Source organism: Oncorhynchus mykiss, chromosome 13, assembly GCF_013265735.2.
Source record: "Oncorhynchus mykiss isolate Arlee chromosome 13, USDA_OmykA_1.1, whole genome shotgun sequence".
In the NCBI taxonomy this organism is placed as follows: Eukaryota; Metazoa; Chordata; class Actinopteri; order Salmoniformes; family Salmonidae; genus Oncorhynchus; species Oncorhynchus mykiss.
This window is the reverse complement of record NC_048577.1, coordinates 33,960,776-33,985,268: the sequence shown is the minus strand read 5'-3', so window position 1 is coordinate 33,985,268 and position 24,493 is coordinate 33,960,776.

Sequence of the window (24,493 nt, the reverse complement as noted above, 5' to 3'; positions counted from 1 at the left end):
CTCTTGGTCAAGTGGCGCGCTCATGTTGTCGCAAAAGACTTCAAACCTGGTCAAACACATCTTCCTCCCATGTAGTCTGCTACTTTAAAAGCCTTGCATGTTATGTTAGGAGGTGCTTGGACAATGTGCATAAGCACAGGTCACTTTTAGTGGATTGCATGTTGTCTTTCGCTCTTTTACCTCAGTCCCCTCGAGTCTGTCTTGACTTTTCACCTCATTCGTTTCTAAGTTCGGAGTCCATTATCTTGTTATTTTATCGTTTTTAGAGTCCTTTCTCGTAGTTTTCTGACCTAGTCTCTCAGATATTGCTCTCTCCCTGGCAGGGAAACAGTTAAGCCCCTCTTTTGTAAACATCCAGAAGCAGTCTTGCACGCTGCAGTGCTCCCCACTGGACAGCTGTTTGAACTGCAGCTGACAGGAAATTGCAGCTGTCATCAGCTCCCATCAGATAGGGCCATGATCCCTCTAGCGACCATTCACAAGTGAGAACGCGTCCATTGATGAGCTAGCCAAGAAATCTGTGTAGAATTGGTTATAATTGGTTATAATAGTTGGTTATAATAGAATGATCAACTACAGTATAGGCCTATTCAAACACATGTATCAAACGTGTTTGTGGTAGGCCTCTATGCACATGCCTGTACATTTATGTTCAGTGGGCTTATGCATGAATTTATGGGAATACTATACGTAGTTTTGACATTTATACATACCAATTGCAACTTTGCATCTACACAAAACAAATATAGTGTAGTGTAGCGTGTGCGTGTGTAGTGTGTGCGTGTGTGCGTGTGTGCGTGTGTGTGTGTGTGCGTGTGTGTGTGTGTGTGTGTGTGTGTGTGTGTGTGAGTGAGTGTAAGTGTGAACACTACAAGCTGCTCTGTGAAAGCTGCACTCCCTGGAGAATGGTTTTGGTCAGGTGAGGGAGTTGTATAAAGCGTGGTGACTCATGGCTCTGGAATCGGGCGGGGTGACTTTGCCCTAACCACCACGCTGTGTGTGAGTGACAGTTGAATGGTGCCCCAGGTAGGTGTACTCCCCCACTCCACCTCTCCTGTGTCAGCACTGTGTTTGCCCTGTCCATATACCTCCATTCTCTGAGCTCCACTCACACACGTACACACGTACACACACACACACACACACACACGGACACGCACACACACGCACACGCACACACACACACACACACACACACACACACACACACACACACACACACACACACACACACACACACACAATGGCCATGACCCCAACACTCCCGTACTCATAGTCACAGCCACACCAGCTAGAGAGAGGTACCCTTGAACAGGTTTGATCTGTTACTCCGAAAACACCGCAACTTGTCAAATTAGTGCCTTCTGTGTTTTCTGTGAGTGTTTTCCTTGAGAACTAATTCTGTGATATTTGTGTTTTCCAGTTTAACTGTGTTATTGGACCTCTGCTTCGTCTCACACATTTGTGACAATAGTGCCACGTCGTTTTTTCTTTCTTCAAATACCACCCAAATCACCATGCCAGAGAAACGAGTCTGATGATCTTATTTAGAGACGTTGCGCAGACAACTCATAATCGTGTGTACATTACAGTACATTCTGTACAGTAGCTGCTTGCTGATGTTCAGCGAGGAGAGCATAATGTAGACATTCACCATTCAGCCGGGCCTTCGGAGCTGTGCACGTATACAAACTGGCTCATAGGTGAGTAATGACGCCCTTAAATCTTATAAATGAAAATAAAATGAGATCTAGCCCAGTGGAGCGCAAACGCTGGCGTTGTCTTGGCAATTTCTTAACCGAATAATCACAGCGTGTAAACATTTATTTTTTTTGCTTCCCCGAGCCGTGTCATGTTCATGGTTACGGACGGTAAATAATCCCTAACTTGAAAAAACAGAGCCAACGAGTGAAAAAGCCCCGGATAAAAACAGGCATTCATTCCTCTTTGGAGTTCCCCCTCCTCCTCTCTCCATCCCCGCCATTTCTGCAATTTTCAAACGCATTCATAAAGTTTGGGGTGAACTTTATGAGTTGGAAGTCTTCTTTTTTTTATATACGTATGAATTAACTCCTGTTTCTTTTAAAAACAACATTGGGGCTCCCTGAGGACATAGCTCGTGAATGATCTCATTGAGCGTGGAGTGGTGTGTAACGACTGCTTGTCCGTGCCTCATGGTTCTGCTTGTCCCGGCCTTATTGTGACAGAAGGGCTTGTTGACCCTGCAGATTAATTTAATTGCGTCTTTTAATACTGTTTACTGTATGGCTAAGTGAGGTGCAAATGGTGGCAAATCTGAAGCGATAACGAGCGTGCTGAAAACTGCCGACTGAATCTCGAGCCCTGCCACTCGGGGATAATAGGAGTTAGGGGTGTGTGGCGAGGCGTTCAGCACCCTGCCAAATACTGCTCCCCTTCCACCTCAGCTCCCCCCTTCCCTTGATATCTTACTCCAAAAATAATAAAGAAAACACTGTAACATCAGGATTAAGCTGAAACACGTGTGCCTTGTCCTGCCGTCCGTCCGTATTTCTCCTACCTCTTTCTGTCCTCTTGTTCCTCCCGCTCTCTCTCTCTTTCTCTCTCTCCTTCCCTCCCCTGCTCTCTCTCTCGTCCTTTCAGACACAGTGGCCTCTGCCCAAAAGCTCGCACGGGGCGGCCATATTGCTCAAGGAATCCTCCTGTCCTGTTTTTTTTGTCTTTCTCTGAATGATGGGGGCCATCGTTTGTGCTCCTCTTCAGTGTGGAGCACCCCCAAGAGGTTCCTGCCTGACACTGCAAATTCTACCTCCCCCCCATCTGGAAACACCACATATTTACATATATTTCAATTCCGATTTTTTTATGGAACCTTTATTTATGCAAGAAAGTCCCATTGAGACCAACGTGTATTCTGCACGGGAGCCCTGCCTCGCAAAGAACAGCAAGCAATACAAAGTAGGCAATAAGGAATTATTGATACAATGATGTAAATCAAAGGCGGGAGAGCATAAGAAATAGAAAAAGACAATTATGAAAAACACATTCCTCGGGGAGAAAAAAAGTGAGAGGAGACATCATCATAGTCCAATATGGAGTAGTTCCGTCATTATAATACAAAATGGGCATACAGCATTTCCTTAAAATATATCTAATCTCATTCAGAACATGTCAGATCCTGTGAAAAGAGCAGTCATGCACATACAAAGTGAAGCAGCTTCACAGTGGGCATATTCACAGTGGGCATATTCACAGTGGGCATATTCACAGTGGGCATATTCACAGTGGGCATTCATGTAGTTAGAAAGAAAACTCATCCGTACACTTCCATTGTGTGACCATGAATATAGTCTACTGTTTGGAGGACCTACGCTCTTAGAAAAAAGGCTTCCAAAAGGGAGAACCGTTTTCGGTTCCAGGTTGAGCTCTAATTATGTTCCGTGTAGAACCTTCTGTGGAAAGGTTTCTCCATGGAACCCAAAAGGTTTTTTTTGGAACCCTCCTCTGGGGATAGCCGAAATAACCTTTTATAGTTCTAGATACTAATTATTTTCTAAGAGTGTACTACTGTAAGAGACATCACATGAACCTGATTCTCAAGTAACCCTCCCATCCCTCCTCCCCCCCCTGCTCTCAGTGGTGTTTTACTACCCCTGTGTTTATGAGCTGACATTTCTCTTGGGCAATAGAATCACTGCCAGACATTCACCCCCGCCACTCCGCTCCCATACCCGGCCCTATATCATGTCACGTTGGCTGGCTGTGCACGGTGGGATTCAAGTCCCGTGGGTCATGTCTAAAGTGGGAGTCTCTCTGGCCATGTCCCACATGGAACTCTATTCCCTTTATAGTGCTCTATTTTTGACTGAGCCCCATTCGGGTTACTGTATATATGTAATACGGTGCCACTTGGGGGCGTGTGTTCTTTCTGCCTCCTTTACTCCAGACTTAAATCCACCCTGCTCGGCCCGTTAGCCTGGCATGGAGCGTGGGAGGTTACAGACAAAACATTCACAGACCTAAACATACATGGCTTACGCACGTTAACACGTACATGCCTTGACGGCTTGTCAGAGATCTTTGGTCACGGGAACCTACACTGTGATTGACAACTGAGCATTTGAATACGTTTCCTTGACTGGTCGGCGGCATCACATCACAGGCTAGGCAGAATATGTGATTTTACTCTACAATGTATTTTGATTAAATGAGCTGGTCATGCACAGGAGGTTGGTGGCTCTTTAACTGGGGAGGACAGGCTCGTGTTAATGACTGGAGCGGAATGAGTGGAATGGTGTGAAATACATCAAACACGTGGTTTCCAGATGTTTGATGCCATTCCATGTATTCCGTTTCTGCCATTATTATGAGCCGGTTTCCCCTCAGCAGCCTCCTGGGTATTCATGCTATACTGCAGTGGTGAACCATGAGGGCCTCCAGAGAAGGCTTAAGGATTCATACAAAATATAGATTTTTAAATGTTTTAACTTATATTTCATCTTTACAATAATGTTAACGATATTCTGATTTCATCTCTTCAGTTTGTGTTAATACTGGGGGGGGGGGGGGGGGGGGGGGTGAGTGGCACTATTTCTTTTTTGGTGCAGCTCGCCTGCTGTGAGCTGTCTCTTTGAAAACAAAGACTGTGAACGGTTGTTGCGTTTAAACTTTAGATCACTGTTTAGTGCGATGAGCGTGATAACATGTATTTGCAATGGGAAGTAATGGCTGGCTTGTTCATTTCATTTTGGAAATGGGATGGTTGTGCTTTTTGCACGGTTCTGACTTCATGGGGCCTGCTGGAGTGAATGGGCTTCTTACTCTTTAACATTGTTATCGTGTTGTGACACTGTTGTTGTTGATAGTGGTGTTAGGCTACCATAGGTTGTGTAAACAGTGTGTTTTTTTTTGTTGTTTCGCTGGTCGCATTATTTTATGCTGTGTGTCACATGTCGTGTCCATGCCGGTTATGTCTCTGCGTGTGCTCAGACCGAAGCGCTGGTTGATTCATTCGTAATGTCACCAAAAAGCATTACTCCTCCTTCACTAGAACTAAAATGGTCCGACTACAGGAGATATTATGTCGGGAGCGTTAACTGATGCTATGTTTTCTGTTTATTGTCGTGATTTTTGAGTTCGATACAACGTATCGGAAGATTTTAGGTCCCTCTGAATGTCCTATAGGCACGGTTCGCCACTGCAATACCTTGTATATTCAACATATCCAAAAATACTAGAATATATAGAATACTACATCCAGTGACAAGGGGTTGGAACAGGTTCAGGGAACAGAAGAGAAAACCAGAAAATAACTTAATTATACTGTTATTTTAAAGGCATGGGAACCGGTTAATAACGTCCCTTTTCATTCCGGGAAATTTAAGTCCCACAGAAAATGCAACAAGGCGCCAATGCAAAGCCCTGACTCTCTCACTCAGATACGTATTCCAGTGTCTGCCTACCAACTGAAAATCTTTGCCAGTGTGTGCAACCTGCCCCTCCGTCTCTGAAGCCTATTGACGTTACAAGCGTGATTCAGGAATCAGGGAGCATTTTTTTATTAGAGAAGAATGGATTCACTTTTTCAATGCTAGTTACGGACACTATAGTTATCACGTTTCACATTAGATTTATTGACTACAAAAGGTGAGACGTGGTTTTTGTTCAGGTGCCGCTCTGCACACACAAGCGTGTTAGCTAGCTAGCTAACTAGCTCTGGTCCAAACTATCTTTCGGAAGTTCAAAGCTGTCACGACTTCCGCCGAAGTTGGCTCCCCTGCCTGTTCGGGCGGTGCTCGGCGGTCGTCGTCACCGTCCTACTAGCCACCATCGATCCCTTTTTCGTTTGTCTGTTGGTTTTGTCCTATTAGTTTCACCTGTGTGTATTTTAGTTTATTGACGTCCTTATATGTAGTAGGTTGTCCCGCCCTTGTTTCGTGCGGGATTGTTTTGGTTTCATGTGTTTTCGTGAATACGTATTTGGTTATTTGCTCCGATATATTTAATCCTGTGTTGGATTATTTCACCCTGTATTTTGGGTTGACCGTGTTTGGTTCCGGAGAATAAACTATCGACTCACTGCACCTGCTCTCTGCGCCTGATTCCACCCACCTTGTTAATACGTGACAAAAGCCATTCAAAGTTCCTCCGTAGAAGCCGCACCTCCGTAGGTATAATTCTGTTGGGCCTAATTCAGATCATACATGTCATAACAAGACGCCCAGCTCTTCAAGCCAAGCCTCCTTCCACCCTCTCTCTCGCTCTTTACCCACCTGCAAAATGTCAGTCACATCTCACACCCTACACTTGTCTGTCCATCGCACATGTAAACAATTTTCCTGCTCCGTAGCAAGCTGCTCTAACCTTCACTGTGTCACGTTCGTTGACATGAGTAGACCAAGGCGCAACGTGAGTAGAAGTTCCACATATTTTTAATAAACCGTAACTTACCAAAACAAAACAATAAAGCATAAACGAAACGTGAAGCTACTGGTGTGCACTCAGAATTCTTACTGGTTAGTAGGTGATCAAATACTAATTGCATGCAATAAAATGCAAATAAATTACTTAAAAATCATACAATGTGATTTTTTGTTTTGTTTTAGATTCCGTCTCTCACAGTTGAAGTGGATCTATGATACAAATTACAGACCTCTACATGCTTTGTAAGTAGGAAAACCCGCAAAATCGGCACTGTATCAAATACTGTATATATATTTCAGAGGTTTAAAGAGGAACAGAAAGGAACAATATAAATCAGTACTTTTTGGGGGGCTCGGACAGATTCAGAACTTTATTTTGCAGGTTTGAACAGTGAAGTAAAGAAATAAAATATGGTTCAGTTCAGAACTAAACTATTGGAAAAGTGAGTCAACTCCTTTGAGTTGGATGCTGAAACACAGCCAATTGGCCCCTCAGTTAAACTCCATCCTAAAATAGAAACCCAGTTTATTTCCAGCTCCAACACTTCCTCCAGGCATGCGTCCTCTCCTTCTTCTGTCCTCTCCTCCGCCTGACCACCTGGTGCCTTTAAACAACGTCAGGCTTGGCTGGCAATGGTCCGTCCGGCAATGACAGAATCACACAGCCCAGGCCTGCACAGAGCTGAGCGGGCCACTCGGCCTGAGCAGTTGGCCGGCCAGTGGAGTGGAATGGAGTGAAAGGCTCTGGCATTTACGTGCTCGCTGGAGTAGTCAGCACTGCATGGAGAATGCAGCCAAAGGTTGTTCCGCTCTCTCCACCATCGCAGGCGGTGGGTCCACTGACGACGGGGGTCTGTGTCTACGTTGTCTTTCTATCAGACACTGCTGCTTTTTTAGGGCTTGGTCATTTTGTCAAATGAGGCTTTTCTTTGCCATATTTAGCATGCTCTCTAGTACTCTGTCTCTGCCCCACTTATTTCTCCTTTCTCCCCCCTCTCTCTCTCTCTCTCTCTCTCTCTCTCTCTCTCTCTCTCTCTCTCTCTCTCTCTCTCTCTCTCTCTCCCTCTCTCTCTGACCATGTGCTTTGCCAACACAGTGTTTCATGGGATGTTTTTTCATAGATGCATGGGCTCACATGGCACCATGTTCTCTTTGAACCATGTTCAAGCCTTCCAATCTCCTTTCACCCTTTACCTGCTTATTTTCAAGTTGGCTAGTGTTGCTTTTACTTTGTTCCTGACTGCTCAGAAGCCCATTGCCGGAGGTCCGGACTGTATTATAGGTTTGACGTCTCGCATGTCGTTTCCGGGTATCTGTACAGTGCCTCCGTGTTGTCCCCTCCCCCCTTTTTTTTTTACAGTTTAACTGAAATCAGGGAGCGCCAGCGAACCTTACCGATGTCATCCAATCAAGGAGGTGTCCGCCCTCCTAGGAAACGGCAGTTGACACTCCAGAACTCGACTTCCCAGAGCATGGAAGCGACGTGCGAGACGTAACAAAAATATTGTCCGAAGCTCCACCAATGGGCTACCCAACAGCTAGGAACAAAGGCAGAGAGGAGGTGAGAGGCGTCCGGAAGCAGCAGCCTGCTGCTATTACATGCCTCTGTGGCGCCTAGGTGTCAGACTGAAGGGCAAGGCACTGTGTTTTATGTGGCGTTAAAATGGTGGCCGATTGTTAATGTATGGACATGTGGGCGTTTTGGGGGATTTGTGTTGTTGTTGTTAAATCCATCACTAAGACAACTCAAATGGAGCGTTTTTCTTCTCTGTACTAAATAAAGATGTGATTATGTAGGTCATTTAATTGTAGGCTATTATATATTTGTACACAAACACCAAAGACAAATAAAAGTACTTTTCATTTAGATTTTTAAATATTGATCCCCAATAATGCTCCTACAGGTCACACCAGCTGGACATAGATCATCTCTTGTATTTCCAGCTGGACATAGATCATCTATTGTATTTCCAGCTGGACATAGATCATCTCTTGTATTTCCAGCTGGACATAGATCATCTCTTGTATTTCCAGCTGGAGGTCGGCTCCATCCTCAAAGCCACTCTAATCCCACCCTACTCTTTACTCTACTGCATCTCCTCACACACCTGCTAGTGCCCCTGGCCTGACCCATCTATCAACCGTTTCAAGTAACTTACACACACACACACACACACACACACACACACACACACACACACACACACACACACACACACACACACACACACACACACACACACACACACACACACACACACACACACACACACACACACACACACACACGCACACAAACAAAACACGAGAGCCCAGATGCTCCCTCACCTCCACCTGTACGTCTCCGATTCTCTGCTTTAACTGTGAGTCGTCTGTCAGGGTTATGGATGCGTCTGTGCCATCGTCTGTCTTCCTGATCCTCACACTTACCCTCCTCAGCGGCCTGACTGATGGCTGCCCTGACCACCGGCCTGAAGGGCCCTGAGGAGGCACCGTGCGTGTGTGTGTGCGCATGCAGCTGCAGAAAGAGGTGTTTGGGGAAATTTCAGGTGAGATGATGATGTGAAAATAAACTTGAGTTGAATACTCAGTCCAATGTGCTGTAGAGCCCTCTCTCTCTAGCGGTATGAGAAGGTGACCTGTTAATGAAGTCCCTCTTAGTCTCAATGCCATGTTCTGCGATTGTTGACGGCTGATTCTGTGTAGTGTAGTAAAGTTCAAGACACCGGTATCTATTGTGAATGACAGTGAGTTCCAAAGAATTTCGTTGTGTTTTAGTTTCTGTGAAAATTGAATTAGATTGGGGAATTCTATGATATATTTTACTGGGAAAGAATGGAGTCATGTGGAAGGCCTGATAGTTCTATCCATGAACTTCCCGTCTGTTAAATCATGTGGTAATAATGTAATGTAGCAGAATTTTAATGTGACTGAAATATGCCCAGAGATATGTCTTTTTCATGGTTTCCACGGGCTACTCTTGCATATTTGATACTGTACATACGTGAGGCTTGTGTGAAATCTGAATTGAATGTAGGAGTAGAGCTCTTACATACCCTTTCAGTCTGGAAACATCATTCATTTGACATACAATAATTTGTAGTAATATATCATATGGCTCTTACCATGATCTGAGGAGGAAAATCACCTGTAGTTATTTTATTTTATTTTATACGAACTGAAAGTACTTGTGTCTTGAGCTATTTTTGTGTTGATGTATTGTCTTGATTCATACTGTGAGAAAACCGCTGGATCATTATTTTAGTAAACAAACAATAGCATTGAAGAGACAACCGCTTGTTAAATGAATGATATATATATACATATATATACTGTATATATATATATATATATATATATATATATATAGCAATAGATTCTTGAAGAATATAACGTATATATATATGCCTCATGGGCATAGTGAAACTGTCATACCGAAAATATATAGGCTTGTTTTTTTTATTCCAATGTTTGTAAACAAACCATATGTAACTTCAAAATTGTGTTAAACTATCATGTTGGTTTCGTGGAGGGTCAGTCCTTGCAGTCCATAGCTCTGTCTCTGAGTTCGAGTGCAATTATATTTCTCAAGCCCAATCCCTCAGCTGTTTCCCAAAACAGTGGTGGGGGTGACGCTTTATTGTCAGCACTGCGGATTGGCACCTTACGCGCGTATCAGAACATTAGTCAAAGCAACAAGACAGATATGAAACCAGAAAATTAGCAGAACGTTATTGTAAATCCAGAAATGAGCAGAAAGAGACCAGACAATCATCTGTCTCTACAGACACACTGAAGTGTTGAAACAACAGACCAGCAACTAAGACACAGTGTCTTCATACTGGTCATGACGTACTCTGCAATGGGTCACCATTTAGATGGCCATATTTGGCATGGGACTGCCCATCCTCCCCCTCCCTGGCACCCCTTCCCCCTGGCTCCTTGGTGTGGGTTGTGCCTCTAGCCGACGCCAACCTGTATCAGGTGTCTCAGCACACGGCGTCACAAAACCCTGACGCCATCCGAGCTGACGATTAGGTCTAATTGCGGTCTGGTCAAATCTGATCTGATCAGGGATGGCTCTGTGTCAAATCAGAGCCAAATACCTGCTGACTACATGGCATGCTGGGAAAGGGAGTGGCACAGAGAGAGGGTTCTCTCTCACACCCCTAGCGGTAATTATTAATGCATTTTCTTAGGTAGATGACATGCCTCTTTACAGGGCCCCATATAAAATATGTACTGTAGTTCAAACATAGTGTTATGAGTAATATAGGATCTGTCACTTTTGGGAGGATATGTTTCTTGCTTCGCCTCATTGAAGTTTACATGTATAATTTGACATCATGCCATTGCAGTATGTGAGGGACATGTTGTATAGCTCATGTACATGTCGATTAAGATCCTCCTGAAAACTCATCCAGCCTACCATTGCTGTGTGCTATCAATCAGTAATATGTTTCGTATAGTATTGTAGCTCTTGTGGTCAAATTAATCATGAGAACTGGGGGAAAAAATGACTCATTAAGGATAGTTTGTGTGGCCCAATTCCAAACCTTTTGATGGGGGTTGGCGGCCACAAAATTGGGGGGCAGCAGTGGCTGCGGGTCTGCGTACCAGCATCCATGCCCACACACACAGTCAAAGTCGTCCCTAGCTTTTTTGACCCCCCCACCGGGTGAGCAAAACACAGTTTGGACACACCTTCTCATTCCAGAGTTTTCTTGAATTTGACTATTTTCTACATTGTAGAATAATTTTGAAGACATCACAACTATGAAATAACACATATGGAATCATGTAGTAACCACAAAAGTGTTAAACAAACCAACATATATTTTATATTTGAGATTCTTCAAAGTAGCCACCCTTTGCCTCGATGACAGTTTTGTACACTCTTGGCTTTCTCTCAACCAGCTTAATGCGGTAGTCACCTAGAATGCATTTTAATTAACAGGTGTTAACACGTTTGTTTAAAAGTTAATTTGTGGAATTTCTTTCCTTTTAAATGTGTTTGTGCCAATTAGTTGTGTTGTGACACGGTGGCCCTATTTGGTAAAAGACCAAGTCCATATTATGGCAAGAACATCTCGAATGAGCAAAGAGAAATGACAGTCCATCATTACTTTAAGACATGAAGGTCAGTAAATCTGGAACATTTCAAGAACTTTGAAAGTTTCTTCAAGTGCAGTCGCAAAAACAATCAAGTGCTATGATGAAACTGTCTCTCATGAGGACCGCCACAGAATGGAAGACTCAGAGTTACCACTGCTGCAGAGGATAAGTTCATTAGAGTTACAGTACCAGTCTCAGAAATTGCAGCCCAAATAAATGCTTCACAGAGTTACAGACACATCTCAACATCAACTGTTCAGAGGAGACTGAGTGAATCAGGCCTTCATGGTTGAATTGCTGCAAAGAAGCCACTACTAAAGGACACCAATAAGAAGAGATTTGCTTGGGACAAGAAACACGAGCAATGGACATTAGACTGGTGGAAATCTGTCCTTGAGATTTTTGGTTCCAACCTCTGTGTCTTTTTGAGACGCAGAGCAGGTGAACAGATGATCTCCACATGTGTGGTTCCCACCGTGAAGCATGGAGGAGGAGGTATGATGGTGTGTGGGTGCTTTGCCGGTGACGCTGTCTGTGATTTTTCTGTGATTTTTTTTTTTAAATTCAAGGCAAACTTAACCAGCATGACTATCACAATATTCTGCAGTGATACGCCATCCCATCTGGTTTTGGCTTAGTTGGACTATCATTTGTTTTTCAACAGGCCAATAACCCAACACACCTCCAGGTTGTGTAAGGGCTGTTTGACCAAAAAGGAGAGTGATGGAGTACTGCTTCAGTTGACCTGGTCTCCACAATCACCTGACCCCAACCCATTGAGATGGTTTGGGATGAGCTTGACTGCAGAGTGAAGGAAAATCAGCCAAGAAGTGATCAGCATATGTGGGAACTCCTTCAAGACTGTTGGAAAAGCATTCCAGGTGAAGCTGGTTGAGATGATGACAGCTTTGCACACTCATGGCATTAAGGCAAAGGGTGGCTACTAAGAATCTAAAATCCAAAATATATTTGTAGTTGTTGAACACTTTTGTGGTTACTACATGATTCCATATGATATTTCATAGTTTTGATGTCTTCACTATTACTCTCCAATGCAGAAAATAGTAAAAATAAAGAAAAACCCTTGAATGAGTAGGTGTGTCCGAACTTTTGACTGATACTGTTTGTCATTTTGTTGTTGGGGGGAATTTGATCCATCCCTTCCCTAGACTCTTCAAAATAAAATAAAATCACTCACACATCTGAGTTATCCTGTTGTATGTACATGGGAACAACGTGATAACTTGAAAGAAAATAGAAAACCGCTCCCACTGCTCTTGCTAGCATCACTTATTTTGTCAAGCTTGAACTAAAGAACTGATACTATCAAGAGCAGGGTTTGGGTTCCTCCTTTCTTTGAACACACCCCCAGGCTCTTGTTGACTCTCTCTCTCAGAAATCTGAAAAGACTGCGCAGGTATGAGAAATGAGAATTTCCCCATTTGAAATGTGAATTGGATTTTCTCCAACGGGAATCAACAGAATATTTATGTGTCTTAGTTCTCGTCTGTTGGCTTTGTTAAAAGAGGAAACAGTGGTACTGCATGTTGGTCTGCAGTCTTTGATTATATAATCAAACATATGCATCCAGGAGACATTAGAAAAGGAGACAAGAAGTATCTCTCACTCCATCAACCTCTACAGCCCTCACTATCCCAGTGACAGCCCACTTATCTGCACCTCATCCCTCTCTCCCCACCTAGGCTCTCTTCACTCTCTTCAGTCCTATGGCACTCATCCAAGATGGCTACCCGACCTGAACCAGCCAACAGCGTTGGCCCATCTTTTACATGGTCCAATCTGCCTGTTAGCTCTAATGCAAACATCACTCTGACGTTAATGCTAAGGCAAATGTAAGGGCCCGAGCCGGTTTCCCCTCTGTCCCTCTCTCTGTGATGAATCATGTGGACCCAGAGAGGCAGAGGGGCACTAGAAGGGAAGAAAGACAAGATGAGTGTTTCCAATGTAACCATGTCCTAAGGGGCTTCTCCCTCTACTTCATTACAGTCAGGATTTAAACATGCATGGTTACACTGAGGAGACGAGACGCACAGCTCACTGCAACCTGAAACACTGCTTCTGCTGTACACACAGAGACGCACAGCTCACTGCAACCTGAAACACTGCTTCTGCTGTACACACAGAGACGCACAGCTCACTGCACCCTGAAACACTGCTTCTGCTGTACACACAGAGACGCAAAGCTCACTGCAACCTGAAACACTGCTTCTGCTGTACACACAGAGACGCACAGCTCACTGCAACCTGAAACACTGCTTCTGCTGTACACACAGAGACGCACAGCTCACTGCAACCTGAAACACTGCTTCTGCTGTACACACAGAGACGCACAGCTCACTGCAACCTGAAACACTGCTTCTGCTGTACACACAGAGACGCAAAGCTCACTGCAACCTGAAACACTGCTTCTGCTGTACACACAGAGACATACAGACCTCACACAGCATGCCAACAAGTAGCATGTAGACACATTTCCTGACACAGAAAGCAAACTTACAAAATGACAAACTCTGTGCTCTAACTCTCAATTAAATAAACACAAATTCAGTGAATGGACTATATGCAGGTGCTTGAAGTATTTCTTAACCAGTACCTGCTGAAGGGCTTCTGCCCCTCTTCTACGCACCCACCCCACCCCCATCCCATCCACGTCCCTCCTGCCTGTCCCTCACGTGAGAGGAACTTGTCCTTGTCAGAGAGTGGAGTTGAGTGGAGAAGAGAAGAGGGAGGGGGGCCCTCGGTCATAAATCAGTTTTGTGTATAGCGCCCGCTGTCTCACACCTGACTACCTGATATATAAAGGCAGGTGTGTGTATGTGAGTATGTGTGTTTGTGTGTGTGTGTGTGTCCCACGCCTCCGAAGCCTTGACTCCCTCTCCATGTCTGCGCTGGGTCCAGTGGCATGGCCAGCAGAGGCGTCATGCCCATAAGGGGTACAGGGGCACGTGCCCCCTTAGATTTGTTCTGTTTAAAAATGTATGTATTATTCTAGCCACCTAGCAATTTTATGAAGTTGGCTTTAACTAGCCCAGATACATTCCCAATCTCCCAACCTCATAACTAGCTGCCAAGAAACCATTTCAGGCTATCAACGACATTAGAGTGACTAGCTTATCTAACTGTCTTAGCCGGCATGCCTGCTGGAAAGGTTGATTGACTTTAGAAAAGCAAGCAATTACGAAATGTTCAGAATAACACATACATTCCCTTCAAGCTTGTACCCCTCAATCCTTTGCGATGCGTGATGCACCTAACGGCCAGGACAGATACCGACACTGTGCCCTCCAGTCCACTAAGCCACTGATGGATGGGGCTACCACGTGTCACACATGTGAGCTCTAATATTATTTCAGTAGCAAATCAGTTTTGGCCTAAAAAGTTGTGTGTATTTGTTTATTCCGTTTTTTTTTTCATTTTTATTTTCTTCAAAAAGGGGGTTGTGGGTGTGGCAGGGGGTGTGGCGGGGGTGTGGCATGGGCATGGCAGGGGGTGTGGTCAGCCCCTCAGAGTGGCCAAATTTTAGAGAACATTGTAGAGGCACACATCTTGGAGGTGTAGAGACATTTTTGCAGTTTTAAAGCTAATTCCCTGAAATTATACACATTTTGCCATGCATCTGAGAGAAAGTCTTCCTGCAGCTCTACACATTCTGCATGGAGCTGACAGAATACTTAGCAGTTTTAAAGCTAATTTCTATGCATTTTAGCTAATGCTGTGTTCTTTTGATCAAACGATATCAAAATCATTGTTTTTGGAATGTTCAATTCAATTCTCCCTGACTGTCGAGCTTTTATTTTGGTGATTGTTAGTTCTCAAAGATGATATTATAAAACAATATATATAGTTCCATTATCTTTCATACTTTGCATCTGATTTAAGTCGTTTAACTCTACACTGAAAGCCATCCTGAAAATTAAGTTTACACATTTTTATACACAGTTTGGAGTTCGGCGACCCCCTCCTACCCCCCAAAAAACACGCCCAAGGATTTCAATGGCAGAACAATCCCTGTGTATGTGTGCGTGCCTGTATGTGTGCCTGCCTGTATGTGTGCGTGCCTGTATGTGTGCATGCCTGTATGTGTGCGTGCCTGTATGTGTGCGTGCCTGTCTGTGTGCGTGCTTGCTGTACTTGTGAAGGTGTGTGGTGGCGTGTAACCCGAGGTGTGGCGGAGCACCATGATGGAATATGCAGTGATCGGCCTGTCAGTCTCAAGGTTCTCCTCTCCAGAGCTGATGGCCTTTAGAACTCCCTGTGACCTTAGACAGGAAACCGAGTTTCTCCTCTACATCCTAACCCCCCTGTGACTCCAAACCACTGGATTACCTCATCCCTCATCCTCATCCCTCATCAGTCAGTCTGCCTCACGGTCGTAATCGCAGTGTTTCCTGCTTATGTCCATATCATTGTTTAAATGTAATGTATTGAGAGAGTGTTAAAGGCATTTTTAAATAAATTAGATTCGGTTCAGTTTTATTCATGTTGGCAGAAAAGCAAAGGGGTGAGAGGCAGACTGTTCAAAGAGAGGAGAGAAAATGGAGAGAGAAGGGGAGGGAATGGAGCGTTGCAGTTTGGTGGGATTCAGTCATCTATCAGATCCAAAGCTCATCAAATGGAAACTGGCACAGCTTGCTCCAGAGGGTATGTGTAGCACGGGCATAGTGACTGGAGTTGTGGGGGCTGGTGGGGGAGGCATGTTGCCCGGTGATAAATTCTACTCCCAGCTGCCCCCTCGCTGGCACCAATGTGAATGCCACTCTCTTTGCTGGCAGTGCTGAGGCTAACAGGAGCACCTGCACTCTTCCACCCTCAACCCCACCTCCACCCTCTCCCCTTCCACCGCCCTGCCTCCCCTTGACCCCCTCCTCCTCCACCACACACACACACACACACACACACACACACACACACACACACACACACACACACACACACACACACACACACACACACACACACACACACACACACAGCCAAGATCCTTATCCTTATTAGGGGATATTATATCATGGGAACTCCCTTGACCTCTGACACCCGGCCCTGTGGGGCGAAGGTGGCTGAAGGAGCCCTTTGAACCTTCTAACAAGTCGTGTGACACCCCTCCAGGCTGGGGGGGGGGTTGGTTACCTATCTACCGTTTCAAAGTGGAGACCATCCAGGTGTCCAGTCCAGACAGACACCAGCCCTCAGGGAGAGAAGCAGGAGGGCTCTTTAGTGTTAGTGGAGAGGAGGGGTTGGTGGTTTAGGAGGGGACATTACAGTTTTATTACACCTTCTGTTAGCTAGTAGGACCACTATGGACACAGGAATACTGCATGGATCTCCTTCTGTGGTTGGTCCAGAGAGATGAGAATTACCGCTTGCTGCCCCACCTGGATATATACAGCAAGATGACTGTCTCGGAATGATGACATCACTTGTGTCTGACTGTATATGATGCACCTGCTGGCCTGTCTTATGAACCCAAGTGAGTTTCCTGCCTGGGCGGATCAATGGCCGCTGAGGTCGGCTTAGGGTCGTGACCTTTTGACCTCCTTGTGATCAGTTGTGCTGGATCTACGTTGTAATGAGTGACTGAATGTGATTGTAAGATGTTTGGGCCCAACCCCAACGTTTCTCAGGGACGAGGACTGGATGAGGATGAGGAATATTGCCATTCACATTCTTCCACTAAATGATCCTGATTGATTTCCTGCTAAATTACCTCATTCTACTGGCTGAGACGGCAATATTGTAAAACAATAGCAGCACATATTGTTACCGTTACGACGTAGTGTATAATATACCTTTTATATTACCTTCATGATGGAAATAGCACTATGATCATCATCATTCTTAGAGCTGCTTTGAAGTTGTGTGTGGACTGCATGGCTCATAGATGAACGGCAGGTCTCATTATGTATACTTGGTATATAGTTTTGGGGTTGTGGCTTTGTAAAGCAGGTGCATGTACGGTTCAAGTAGGTTTACCCTCACTTACGCACAGCGAGCAGCTGAAGGCCCTTCCAGCCTCTCTGTTCTAATGCAGCCGACAAGCCAGCCAACAAAAGCCTGTGGATCACACACCTCTGTACACAGCTCCCCGGGAGTGTTTGAGCAGTGGCTGCCTCGCCGGTCCCCTCACAAAGGCACCTTTGTACCACGCTGTTTGTCTATATGCTGTGTTTGCATTTATGCGTATGTGTGTCTGTCTGTATGTTTGTGTGTGTGTGTTTGCGAGTGTTTGTGTGTGTTAGTTTGAAGGGAGGGGCAGTCGAAGAGGATTAGTTGTTGCCCATGGCTGCCAGTGGCGCATCACGCACTGCTCCACCCCTCATCAAAAAAATGCGCCACATGACGCAAGCGGCTGCCCAATCCCGCCGCTCCTTCGTCACTGCTGACGTCGGTTGCAGAGGTGGGGACGAGGCTCTGCGCCCCTCACCCTGTCCCCCCCCACAGCCCACCCCCTCCCAATTTATTGATGACGTGGACGCTCACTAGCTGCTAGAATAACAACCAAACCTTCCAAACACTGCCACCTCCCGGCTAAGTGACGCCGTCTCCTTCCCTTCCCAATGCTTTTTCTCTTGCCATCAAAGCAAATAACATCGGTAAAAAGATGCAGGGAAGATGGAGTCATTACGATACACCCTCCACCCCGACAGCAACCCCCCCCCCGCCACCATGCCCTCCCCCCGCCCTCTGAGAGAGGGTAAATAGAGTTCAGAGTTCAGCCCCTGTTCACCACCCTCACCAAATTACAGATCCCTTTATATTTAACCTCATATTGAAGGTGTTTCATTTCAGAGGAAGAAAAGAAATCGAGTTAGGGAAAATACCTAAATCAGAGAGAAAAATAGACCAGTGATCCCATGCCTCGTTACCCTTATGGATCAATTCAATTGCAACTAAACTAACCAGTAGCAAATCCCCCCCCCCCCCCCCCCCCCCCCATGTCCCTTCACTGCTCCCTAGCCCCCCACCCACCCAGCCTTTCCCCCCCCACAATCTGGAAACATGGCACAGAGGTTGCAGGGTTAACAACCTTTCCTCTTGTGCTTTCGAGCTGGGGACCTTTGTGAAAATGAAATATGTCTACTGGGGGCGTAAAGAGAAAGGCCCATACGTGTCCTGTCCTCTTCCTACGACAATGATACTGACAACCAGGATGGTTCAAGTTCAGTTCATGGGTTCAGCTCGTGTTCATCCTGTTTGGATGGGAACCAGAAGCACTGCACAGGGGAGCCAATGCAGCATCTATATGCAGAGCAACTATCTGCGGGGAGGTTTTATATTCGGTCGACATTTTCGCTGTTTTGTTGCGCTGCATTATAGTCTTGACCTGCAACGCGGCAACTGAATTCTTAGCCTGACACATACACGTCAAAGATAGTCCTGTCTCCAGTACCGTGTATGACTTTGAATTCCACATTTCAATAGAAATAATATCAATCTGTTTCTTATTAATCTAATCGGCCACACTGCTTTTTGTTTGTTTATTTCTCTCCCAGAAAATAACATATGAATTAGATCTCTTTAGATATCCACCGATACTCTCTCTAGACTGTGGTCTGTGTTTGTAAAAGTTCCGCGGTTCCACAATCGGAGCTATCATAGGGGATATTAAAATTGGCCATATCTCAGTAAATCCCATTTCCCTTATTATTGACTTAAACGTATCCATTGGCACCAAGCCATGCCCAGGTGGAGGTCACTGCATTCCCCCATTATCCTCACGCCAAAACCACTTTGTTTCCCGGAGAAAGAGAAAAGAAAGGGAGCCAAAAAACAAACAAATGACCCGTTGGAATCAGGAAGAGAGAGAATGAGTAGCCGGGGCAAAATAATGGAAAACAGCTCATGCTTTCAGAGGACGACGACAGACTAGCTGAGAGTGAGAAAGGGCAGACGCAGTTCAAGGTGTTCAAACGCGGTTCACCTAGTGACGACCCACGGCGACAACGACGACGAAGCAGCACATACCTTCAACCATCCCCAAGCCCCACACCACACTTATCAGGGATTTAACTGGGGGAATTGGCTGTGTCTCTGGCCGGGCTCTAACCTGGGTGCCAGCGCGGGGTCGACGGTGGCGCCCGCGTGCTTTATTCTTCTAATGGTGCGGCTTGTCGTCTCCACTGAGGTGGGTGACACCAGATTTGTAATCGGCGACAGGAACAGATGGAGCCGCCATTGTGGCACCCCACCCCTCCTACCCCCTCAGCCCCCTTCCCATTGCCCCCCAGCCCCCCGCCTGCCCGTATGGTAATGTGAACTGTGTTTCACCCGCAAACGGAACTGGTGACCTGACCTTGTACGCCACTTTACCCCCCCCACCATCCCACAAAAACCTAGACTGGATGACAACATTCTCTCCCTTACCCTACCCTGACTCTCTTCCTTCCCATATCCCATCCCACACCTCCAGGGAGTTAGGAAAAAGGGGCTTGCACGAGGACTGTAGGGGGAACGGGAGGCGTCACCAGAGAGGGATGAGGGCAGTTAGATTTGGAGCAGTGGGGTGAGAGGTGGGGGTTGTTTGAGTTTTGGGGTGAAGGTGGGAGTGCACTTAGGGAGGGTTGCTGTAGTAGAGATGTTGGATGGAGGGCCATCGCTCCTCCATAGTTTTAGAGGCAGGGCAAGTTTACAATCTGTCTCCAAGGGAGAGAAATGGTGTTTGTTTTGCGAGTGGCGGAAGGGGGTAAAGAGAGGGGAGGGGTGGGGGTTTATGGTTTGGAGTGGAAGGGGGTTTTCTCAGAGTTTTTTTTTAAGAAGAAGAAGAAGAAGCTCAGCCTTGGCAGAAACCTCGGGGGTCACTCTAACATGGCACGTTTTTGACCCTGTGTTTTTTTGTGTGGGAAGCTTCTGGAAACCTCAGCCCCTGACATGCATGCAGTAGTGGTCTCGCGTGTATCTCTCCGCCCAGTGGTGACAAAGCAGTACTGCCACACACTGGGGAACAGAGGGAGAGAGTAGGACAGAGGGCATGGAGTGAGAGGCAGGGGTAAGGTCAATGCTTGTTAAAATGTCTCCTGTATCACAAGTGCAATGCATTTCCATATTACCACTGAGCCTCATTATTCTGGCACGGCTGACTTCCTTTGCCCGAGGACATGGAAAACATGGCCCTTACTGCAGAGGCTCAATGTTTTTGTTGTTGTTGTTTGCTTAATGAATGCATTAATTATTGTAGTCAAATAATGTCAAGGGGTAGGCTTACCTGGTTGTTTTGTGATTTTTGCAAACCCTTTGAATAAATCACAACCGGTTGAAACTGTATTATCCCTTTACCTGGATGTGGACTTTGATGCAAGCTTGAAGTACCATCAGTCATTGCAATTGTAGATTGTAAACTTGCACAGGGCTGACTAAAGAGGGAATATTATAACGGCGGTCTCAAGTGATTTGAAAGGACTCTTTGCCATGCTGTGGACAAAATTGCCCCGTCATTTCCCGAGGGAAAAGCATTTTAAATCCAGGCATGACCCTGCCCTCGTGGACACTTTACTTTGTCTCTGGCTCAAATTGGTGCTCTTGCTCTCTTTGAGTGTGTCGTGCCACTGCCATTACAAGATACAGCATAGGGATGGATGCACAGGAAGTGGTGGTGCGGTTCAGGATCGGGAAGAGTGTTTCTGATTCACGTAACAATAGGGACTTCTATCACCTACTGTAGCCATGTCAACCCCCCCCCCCACTCTGCACCCACTGACGACAGCTGACACACAGTCAAATTGGAACTCTGATTATTTATGTACGCTTGACATGTATGCTTTTACATGTATTTTGTGCAAACGATAGTCCTATTTTTAACTGATAGTTATATAGTTGTTCAAGTAAATACGTTTAAATGCAATTCAATGGTGTTTTAGTGTACGGATGCCAGCCATGAAGTCATAAAAGCCATAATGTGAAACAAAATAAAAACCTTTTTTTTTACAAGCAAATATCCATATTTCAATATATAGCAGTTGGATATTTCAAGGTGTATTAAACCAATTTTAGGAGCAACACTAGTGTTTGATGGGTAATATTTCTTAGGAATATTGCAGTCTAAATATAGCTGATGAAGGTTCATTTTGTTTGTAATATAAGATTGCAGGATACTTTAATTGCAGGATAACTCCAGTCCTACGTTAAAGAACGATCATATCTGAAAATGTTGGGGGAAAGAAAATAAAATAGATACCACGAACAATATCAAATATTGAAAAGAAATGGAAAGTTGTTAAATTCTGTTTCGTGTACTTACGCTGATACAAAAATGATCAAGATAGTATTGCACGTAGAGAGAGGCAACACATTTTTTTCTAAATAAGTGTATTTGGGGGAAAATGTTGCTTTTATTTATCTACCAAACACTTGATGTTAGTAGCGCGCAGACATAAATAGGCTAACCTGTGTCTATGGCCAAAAAAATAAAAACGTTTTAAATGTTGAACATATTTTATTTTCACGTGAAACCATTCCCTTATTTTACCCACTCCTGTATATATTCATAGTTTTATTGAGTATAAGCACTTGACTCCATTCGTGCTAATTATAGTCAGGTACCATAACAAAGTTAAAAAGGACTGTTAAAATACCTGCAGTGGAAGGGGAAATAGCAAGAATGAATTGCAACACAACAAAAACCTTTCGCAGTGATTTTGTAGGTTGGTTTGAGTTCAATGGCGAATGAGGAGAACGGAGCATCGTCGGCGAAAATAATACATCAATCTTTGGGGCAAGCGTTTTTTTATATGTCACGTTTTTGAGTCTGACACAAAACAAAAATCCCCTTGAATTGTTAAAAAAGGTTAAAAAAAATATACAATCAAATCCATTTTTCACTACCAGATCTATTTTCCAAATAGTTCATAGGTCCTACAGATTGACGCTTATGGCGCTTTGTAATTGTTCCATTCACGGTGAACGTTTGTCCTACGCATTGTGATTGCTTGTCCAATGATGACACCAGTGACCCTGTTGAGTGTACTGTTAAAACCCTGACCTTTTAAACATTGCATATCCAATGTCCATTGTCCAACTCAGTTCTTCTGATGCGTTACGACCTTCATTAAAAAAATGCATTGACCTGACATTTTATTGTACTGTGTTTATTAGATGTTTCACACATGTCTTTGTGACATTAAAAACTCATCTCAAACTGTTGGACACGGTTGATGAATACTTATTTGGATATTCTAAGTCCCTTAAAAACCTTAGATTAAAATGGATGAAGAAGAAGGAGAGTTGTGTCCCTAAGTGAAAGGAGGAGTAAACAGACAGGAGACTACACTTGCACCTTGTCTGATCTCTCTCTCTCTCTGTGTGTGTGTGTGTGTGTGTGTGTGTGTGTGTGTGTGTGTGTGTGTGTGTGTGTGTGTGTGTGTGTGTGTGTGTGTGTGTGTGTGTGTGTGTGTGTGTGTGTGTGTGTGTGTGTGTGTGTGTGTGTGTGTGTGTGTAAAGCATATCATCAGTTCTCCATCAACATCTGCCTATCCTAAGTAGAATGTAGCCGCTGGCAAAACTATATCCAACATAATGAGAGCATTTACCAGAGCTTGAAGGTGATGGAAATGTATCATGAACAAGTGTTCGCCTATGTGTATTCTCTCTCTCTGTGCCAGCAACAAACAACAAAAAACTCCCACGGAGAGGAAGGGATTTTTTGGCTGTTGAACACTGGGCGGTGAACTTTTGACCCGGTCACTCTGTGACCTGTCTGAACCCTGACTGGTGTGGCCTCGGTCTGCAGGGCTGACCTTGTGACCTTGCTGCCATGGTGACTGCTGGGGTCACTGAGAGGAAAAGGAGGGTGAGTTTGGGGGCTTAAAATGTCTTGTGTTATTGTTTTTTCTCTTTCTTTCTTCCTCTTCTGGGAGGTTTGGAGTCTAATAAGAACTCCTGGAGATGGGGATCATGAATGGAACGTCAGGCAGACTAGCTCATACGAAGTCATTGGTACAAGTTCTGTTGATTTTAAAGTAATAGCAGAAATCTCATTTTTATATCAAGGGTTCGGCATGCTTTCGCATCATCACAGAATTTACTTCCTAATGGTTGCTATAACGTTGTTAATGTTAAATAGAAATGTATTGAACTGTTATAATGTAAAGACAAAACAACACAATATTTTCTCTGTTACACAAAGAGTGCTAGATGTCCATACAACAGTACATAGAACAGTATTCCATCCATCTCCTGTCACTGGCATCAGGCCAGCATCACCTACAGTATCTGTCATCTCCCCGGCAACCATTTCCCATGGCAATGCCTCTTCAGCGAACCGTTTCCCATGGCAATGCCTCTTCAGCGAACCGTTTCCCATGGCAATGCCTCTTCAGCGAACCGTTTCCCATGGCAATGCCTCTTCAGCGAACCGTTTCCCATGGCAATGCCTCTTCAGCGAACCGTTTCCCATGGCAATGCCTCTTCAGCGAACCGTTTCCCATGGCAATGCCTCTTCAGCGAACCGTTTCCCATGGCAATGCCTCTTCAGCGAACCGTTTCCCATGGCAATGCCTCTTCAGCGAACCGTTTCCAATGGCAATGCCTCTTCAGCGAACCGTTTCCCATGGCAATGCCTCTTCAGCGAACCGTTTCCCATGGCAATGCCTCTTCAGCGAACCGTTTCCCATGACAATGCCTCCTCAGCGAACCGTTTCCCATGGCAATGCCTCCTCAGCGAACCGTTTCCCATGGCAATGCCTCCTCAGCGAACCGTTTCCCATGACAATGCCTCCTCAGCGAACCGTTTCCCATGGCAATGCCTCCTCAGCGAACCGTTTCCCATGGCAATGCCTCCTCAGCGAACCGTTTCCCAAGGCAATGCCTCCTCGGTGGCCCTGGTCTTAAGAACGGCAGAAATCAAAGGCGAGGCCATTTGACTCTCCTCGTACCCATCAAGTCTCATTTAAGAAATACCCAGACTCTCTGCCCTCTCTCTCTGAGGGAGGACCCTGAGAGGGCTTGACCCCCGGGACCCCCACTGA